This window comes from Bidens hawaiensis, unplaced genomic scaffold (assembly GCF_021521415.1).
Source record: "Bidens hawaiensis isolate Kalapana, Puna unplaced genomic scaffold, B.hawaiensis_p1.1 tig00024632_1, whole genome shotgun sequence".
NCBI classification, from domain to species: domain Eukaryota; kingdom Viridiplantae; phylum Streptophyta; class Magnoliopsida; order Asterales; family Asteraceae; genus Bidens; species Bidens hawaiensis.
Genome location: NW_027493893.1, coordinates 234,606 through 243,105, shown reverse-complemented (window position 1 = coordinate 243,105; position 8,500 = coordinate 234,606).

The following is an 8,500-nucleotide window of genomic DNA, read 5'->3' as shown; positions in this document are numbered from 1 at the left end:
AAGGATACCTTAGATTATTATGAGAATGTGTACATGTGTATATATAAAGTTAAATAAAAGTAAGGTAATGATACCTTAGAATGTTTTGATTATATATGTATATGTATATATGAGATTAAATAAAATACACAAGTAGATAAGTAAATAAGTGCAATGAACAATCAAGCAGGGCTATCACGTATAAGCAACACGTATAAGGACCCTAAAGCAAAAACTATACTAAGCTGTTACGTCTAACCGCCTATCTTATAGTCATGGCCCTGATACCAATATGTCACACCCCGACCAAAGGCGGCGGAACATGCCGAGGTGCAACAGATTGCTCAAGAACGCGATGACACTATTAAAGTGACAATATTTACTCAACTTGTTTATTTCATTCAATAATCACAAATACAACTTGTTCACAATAAAATACAAACAATTATTTCACACACAACATTTGTTAAAGTATCCTAAAGGTATGAGTTAAGTGATGAGTCTTCAAACTTCACAAGCAATCAAATAGTAAACCTGTAGCATGCATAACAATAGATTTGATCAACACGAATCTTGATGAGCAATAACTAGTTTTGACGTATGTATATAATGAGGCAAAAATCACAATTCATATGTGTAAATCGAATAATGCAACAACCATTGTAATGTAAAGCAAATAACTATGGCTCCTTTCAATTTGGTAACAACCAAAATACTCAGAGAATGACGATCATTTCTAGTTGGTAACAACCAACATACTCGGATAATGATGCCATAATGCTACTTGCACAAGGCTAAGTAGTAAGGGGGTGCGTATGATCATACTTATTGCGTTCCAACAACAACATAAAAATAAACACTCGTGCACATAATCAAATTGAGGCATAAACAAAGATCGAGCAATTATTCGTACAAACACATAATGTAGAATTGTGGATTTGATAATGAGATCATGAAACAAGTAAGTTTGAATATGGTATGCATGCCACCCCCAAAAGTATAAAAGCGTAAAAGGGGGGAGTGTGATTACTCACATGAAATAAATAACTTGAAGGGTTGTTTGTGATACACCGGGATAATAAGTTCAACGAGTTAGGTATAGGTTAAAAGGGTTTTGGTTAAAGTAAAATAAAATGACAAGTCAAATAATTAATCAAAGTTTGAGGTTTGATATGTACATACTTGAGAAATTAAAGCAACGTTTTGAAAAATAAGTTTGCTCGAAATACGGTCTTGTATTCTACTCATTAGTTTTACTTAACCTTTGTTAAGTAAATATATATTGGGTATAGTTGCTATAATGCAAAACCCTTTGTTAAATAGATACTAAAAGGAGATTTTTTACGAGTGTACGGTTTAGTCGGTTTGGGTCTTGATTTAGAGATTTCCAAGCTTTCTCATTGGTTAACAAGGGTCAAACATGTGATAAATAACAAAAAACGAACTTGGTTGCTGCAGGTACTAGGTCGCGCTACGCGACCTCCTGCCCCATAGTGTCCGCGCGGAGCGACGCCCCTAGGGGTGGGGTCCAAACAGTTCGTTTCGAGGTATTTTGAGCGTTATAGGAGCATTTTAAGAGCTGTAAAAGGTGTTTTCACGATCCGACAAGCGTGAGATGATTATGAAACATTAAATCTATCATTTTAATAATATCGAAGTGTTCGGGATACGAATCGGGTCGGTTTACAATACGGAGGCAAAAACGAATCGAATCGGAAAATGACGAATGTCACACCTGAGCCCATTACGATTACGATTGGCCTAGCCCATTGCGATTGCGATTGACCATTAGCCCATTTGCAATTTTAACTAACTAACTAACAGACTCCGTTAGTTAAGCTAGTGAGAAATCAATTAAGTTCGTCAAGTGGCTTCATAAAGTAACTTTATTTAACTCTGTTAAATCTAATGAACCAATTTAGTGTAATTAACTCTGGTTAGCCAAGTTATAAAAGATAGATATGTTTGTTTCGCATGGTCCGTTACCTAAGTTAACCTAGTTAATTTCGCTAACTTGATTAAGTTAGTGTAGCTAAACTTGTTAATCAAAATAACCTTGTTGGATCGCTTAAACATAACTAAAGGGAGTTAGTCTACCTAGTTAGCATAGTTAATTCCGTTAATTAGGTTAACTTAGTTTACTAACATAGTTGGTTATGTCAAACCGTCATGTGGTTAATTAACACTTGTTTATGTTGAAACTCATCAGTGCACAGTGTAAGAAAGGAATTACTATTAACTCTGTGTAACATTTGTTAATTTCTGAACCCAAAGTCTGACCCATTTTAATTTTTAAAACCTTGAAGAAACTAAATACTTTTATAAGTATATAAAGCCTCTAAAAGTTATTCGGGATTTTCAAAAATTACCACTTGATTTAATTAGTGATGTATAAATTAATTCAAAAGAAAAATAAATAATAATTGTGTTTATAAAAGTGTGAAGGTTGTTTTTGTGTAAGTTGATAAGTTGGAGGATCAAATTGTCAATTCATGAAAGTCATTTAAAGCCTTCATCACCCAGCTCTACGTTCACGTTTTTACGTTTTTACCGGCTTAAACCCAACTTGACGCGTTTTCCGGCGACCATTTATCACTTAATTAAGACACAAAAGGACCAAAATGATTGCTCCCTTTAACTCGATATCACAATCCCAAAATGACGCGATTCTAATCACATGTTTACAACCTGTCAAAACTTTCGTTTTGAATTCATGTCATCGACCAAAACGGCGGGCTTACCAATATTGTGTAGCTCGTTTTAACCCTATAAATAATAAAGCATTGGCTCGGTTTCGAGGCACACATTCATCGTTGAACTTTTCCTTCACTCAATTCGGCCACCTTTGTTCTTAATTTAGTCACCGCTGCCATCGCCACCGTTACTCTGTCGAGCTCTGTTTGTCATTAATTCGAACACATATTTGAGGTAACTATATCGTTCCACCCGTTTTGTTTAGTTTTTTTTCTTACCTTGGAATCAAAAGCTCTAGAGTTATACTAGTAACAGTGATGCCAAAATCCTAAACGGCTGCGTTCTAGGTTTAATCAAAAAAGGATTAACTTGTTATAACATATTGAAAACTTTTTACTACTGTTGTCCAAAGTGATTTGTGTTTTACTACTTGTTCATTTTTCTTCAAATGATTAAATTAAATTATACATACTCTACTAGTTTCAAAATTATAAAGTTTGGTTTGTAAATTTGCTCCTTACTCTATTATTTAGTGCAACGTAATTATTATTAGTTGGTAAAATAGTTAACCGAACTTAGTTCCAATATTTATACTAGATGATTATTTTTTCCTTATTAAAGTTTCCAATTTTTTTATTATCTTTAAATAAATTAGAAACTCGTATATAATATAATTATGTCTTTTATAAATTATATGAATGTTTTTGAAATTATTTGTCTTAAGAAAAAGGAATTAACAAAATTATACCATTTAATATTACTTTAAATCCGGTATGTTATAAAGGATATAAAATAGTGTATTAAAAATTTTAAGGCTTCTAAACAAACGTTAAAAAAGAAAATTAAGGGTTTATCGCAATAATAATTGTAGGTTTTCCGCACGCCGACTTATCGCGCAAGTATTCTTCTAATTGTTTTGCCACTATTTAAGTAAGTCGTCGCGTAACACACGACTTTGATACATGTGTGCTTCTGAAATTGCTAGCACATTATCATCTGAGTTTATATACCCTTTTTTTCATCTTTTATATTTTGGGGGTAGCATGTATACCTTATTCACTGTTACTCATGTTTTATTTCTGCGTCTATTCAAAATACAATTCAATATATGTTTATGTGTGATTATTGCGTGCACTATGATTATGCTCTATGTGCTTAAATGTTTATTTTATGTTTGGTGGTTGGTATCTCATCTTCATCTATTCTCATCTAGTATGATCATACATTTATCCAAGTACATTGATTTCGTATCAATAGGAATAGGTTCATTTTCTATTTATTTGTTTGCATTTTCATAAGAATTGTAATGCTCATCATTAACATATGCATTGTGGTTGTTATCAATATACATCTCAACTAAAACTTATGTATTCTCACAAGCATTCGTGTTGACAAACTTTATTCTAATACATGCTACAGGTACAGGTAATTGACATTTTTCAAGATCGAAGAAATTAGTTTTACCTTAAGATATTTATTCAAAAAACAAAAGCACGATGTATTTGTTCTTATTATTAAATTTATGTACTTGCTTAATGTTAAAGAAATTTAATAATTATTGTCGCTTTAACTAGTGTCTTTTGAGCTACTATCTAATCAATACATTACGCCCCAGCATGTTCCGCCTCCTTTGGTCGGGGTCTGACAGATTGGTATCTGAGCCAGGTTATAAGATAGGTGGTTAGATTTGATGACCTAGTAGCATGCTTATGGTCCATATACGCGATATGCCTTTACGTGCTTGCACCCTGAATTATATAATTGATTGCAGTAGCTTAAATATGATTTAATGATTTGATATTATTCTTGTACACAAGAGCACGTAGAACTTCGAGGCTATGTCTCACTCTCAAAATTATTTTCAAAACCCTAGATGTTATTTTAAATTGGGAAATTCCTTAAGAATTCCCACCATTTTACTCCCTCTCCTTTAGGTTGGTTCGTGTGACGAATATTTAGTAATTTTAAGGGGGGGGGGGGGGGAGGGCACACTTGTTCTCTGAACCCTTGCCACCAAGGCTTGCGAGCCTAAGGAAAAGCAATGCGTATAAATTTCTCAATCAACTGTGAGACCCGGTTGCTTTCCTGGAAGGTTCGGCGAGGGTGTGAAACTTATTAAGTCAAAACATATCACACCAAACGTCCACAAATCTACTAACCTCATTGTATCAAACATGGTCATGTTCCGGCCACACCCTTAAACCATAACCGAATTCACGGTGATACGTGTCTAAACTCGGTTCTTCCTTATGATGTTTTTTGTTGAAATAATGGGTGGGAAAAGCCATGGTGATACATGGATTCCCCAACCATTCACCACAACGCTCTCATCTCAATTTTAATCAATTTTTAATTTGTTGTTGTTAAATTAAGCCATGGTGATAAATGAATATTTCAACGATGAGATTTTTGTTTAAAGTTTTTTTTTCTATTTTATTGAATGATTATTTTCTTGTTTTGGTTGGAATAAGCTCATGATGATTCATGTACGTCTCAACCCCCTATTTAAGTTTATTATTTAATTTAATTATAAGTTTCATCAATACTCCAAGTTAAGGTTAATAGATTTTTATTTTGTACCCTCATGAATTTTCACAAAACTCGAAATTTCGCATAGTTATACAATTTATCCCAAAACCTAATATATTTTAACGTTTCGTCCTTGTAGCATGTCTTCTTTCTGCCTCATCAACCGTAAGCGACACACCGGCAACTCTGGATGTAGCATATCATCTTGCATTTACGAGGGAATCGTGGAAGCCCTCCAACAATCAACTCTCAGCTCCAAAACGTGAATGTCGTTGCCACCCCCGTGAATTAAAACCCAACTACTTGCTCCTTCAAGAAATTCATAACTCCAAACCCAACCGATTACGTTGGAGCTGCGAGTGCTACTTGTCACACCCCAAAAACCTTAACTTAATAGCGAAAGACTTAATCAACTAATTTGAGCGATGACAGACGTCGTTTAACCATCAGTATTTAAGCACAACATATTCACATACGAGTTGGACTTTTATTTATTTTAAATTATCATAATTCACACGTGTAAGAGTACACAGTTTATTTAAAATACAAGTCCAACATTCAGGTGTTGCACCTATTTTCCCACATCATCTCCACAAAGTATCCGCATTTCATTTACCTAAAAACACGTCAACATAACGGTTGATGAGTTCTCAATTTTTAAAACTTATATTTTGAAACAAATCTTTTCTTGCTTTCATAAATATCACTTCGTCCATACGGTCCAAAGTCACTGTTCGTTGAAATAGCAAAAATAACATTAATGACTTACAATAGTAAAAATATTTAAAAGCAAAATTCCTTTGTCAAAATATTATTAAAGCATTCATTCGTCCTTATTGGCACGAAACCAAAAGTCACATCGAAACAGGTCTTGGTCTCACGAAATCCTTTAGACCCCTTTCACTTAACGAAAGTGTCGTTTTAACACAACTTTTCTTTGTCAAAACTAAGCCACTGATTACACAAAATTCCATTTTATTTATCTCAAAACTACTTTGTCCATATTTGATCAAAGTTAATGTTTTACCTTGCCCCCACTGGACTAAGGCCAACTTACACGAAAGTTTTTTAAAATCAAGTCTTCGCCACAACGACAGGCCAAGTGGACCCCTTTCGTCTCACAACGAAAGTATCCAAAATTCAACATCTTATTCTTTAACAACTTCTGATAGTTATAGACTAGCAAGATATATAACAAATGAAAAACTTTGAAACCTATAATCAAAGCGTACAATAATTCAAAATATTTATCATATGACCCACCGGCGTGACCGTTGATGATAGGGCGTAACCCGATAGATCTACCAATATTTCTATGCCTTTCCGCAAGTTAATGATTATAAAAGCTGCCGAACCACCGTCTCATAAGCCCGACCATATTCACTCATTTCAGTCAGTTTAAAGTTATTACAATACCACAATTGCTAAAATAAAATGGGTCATGACACAAACATGTTTTCCCCCAAAACATTTATAAATCATTCAAAACACTTAAAACGATTGGGATTATTGAGAAACTCACCATTAGCGGTATAATGTCAGTAAACATCCAAACCCTTGTGTCCTATTAATACAGTACACGTTTTAATAATCTATTCACATGTATAATATAAGTCGTTCATCCGATTTAAAGTGTTCACACAAACGTTTTATTCTTTAAAAAAACATTTATTTTCATTATTTTATTATTTTTGTGTTCAAAGGACCCACTGGCGACCTTTGGTTCGATTAAGTCCAAATTGTTTATTCTCACACAAGCACACAAGATTCTAACATATTACCAACACCTAATTCTCTAACTATTTATTCCTATGCACATAAAACACTTAATAGTTAAACACGTTTATGCACATAGATATTGCTATTAGTTATTTAATAATACTTCTATTTAGTTTTGTCTCCCATAGGATCTGATAGTTACTTAATCGAACTAATACAATACCCGAACCAAAACAGAATACAGAAAGTTGTCGGATCGAAAAACTAACACAGGAAGGTTTGTAGAAGAAATTATAATAACCTGGAAAAAAATCCGGTGGCCAAAGGTGAAATCACGCGCCGTCGCGCGGCGGCGCTGTGGGCGGCAGTGGCGGAAGGGCTGCGCATGGGGGCGCGTGCGGCGGCGGTTCGGCGACGGCTTTTTAGGGTAAGTAAATCAGAGGGTGTTGATGATGATGGCAGGGGCGAAGACAGTGAAAGGTGTCTCGAAAAAAGATTTCGTGACCTGAGCAGACGGTAAACCGAGTGGGGTTTGTTTTAGATCTTGGGCCGGCTGCCAGGTTATATTTTAGATCAGATGGCGGCTAGGGTTTGGATCGAGAGCCGTAGCTCTGATACCATGAAAAAGGGATGGTGTTTATTTTAGTGATTAAAATATACAAAGAGAGTACATCTATTTATATAAGTGGGAAACCCTAATAGTATCCAAACTGGGCTCATTGGCTTTCTAGCTAACTAAATGATGGGCAGTAACCCAATACACAAATATACTACTAACACATATAATATAAAAAGGTTTGTTGATTTGCATGTCATAATATAATATAAATCCTATCATAAATTATGCAACTAAAAATAACACCCCAATTTAGAGAAATGATAATGATGCCTCGCCATCAAAGGAATGATAATGATATCACCATTCATTTTTAGTCATAATACAAGGGGTCTCATAGAGAATCATAAAGCTGCATAAAAATATCATAAGGTGTAAAAATATAAAATATTATTTGGTTTAGATAAGTAACTTAATATTAATTGATCATGATAATCACACGTGTTAAAGGAACCCATCTCTCTCAACCGGTGATTTCAAACGTTAAAAAACACAAATGATAATATGAATATAAAGCTTGCTCTTTATTTGAACGTGTTGAAGTTGTAAACTTTACTAAAATATTGCAATAAATAAAGCATAAGGACAGAACAACACACTCTGAAAGCTTGTGGCGAACACAATACAAATTTTTCATTGCACCTGTCATCCCAAATGCTTTCCCTTTTGCTTTGGCATTCGGTTGAATTGACGGGTTCTTCAGCTTGCATGCGGTTAAACATGTCAACAACACGTACAAGATGGTTTCCCTTTAGCCCTAACATTTGGTATCATAGCCAGAGAAAACTGCAAAATATATAAATCTCAAAAACAATATAATACTAGGTTATGGACCCGTGTATCACATGGGTTGAACAAATAAGAATTACAAAAATAAAAATACTATAACTTAGAAAAAAAATGCTATTTATACATTTCAATGTAGTAGGAAATCAAGATTCGAGATGTATCAGCGTCCGCAAG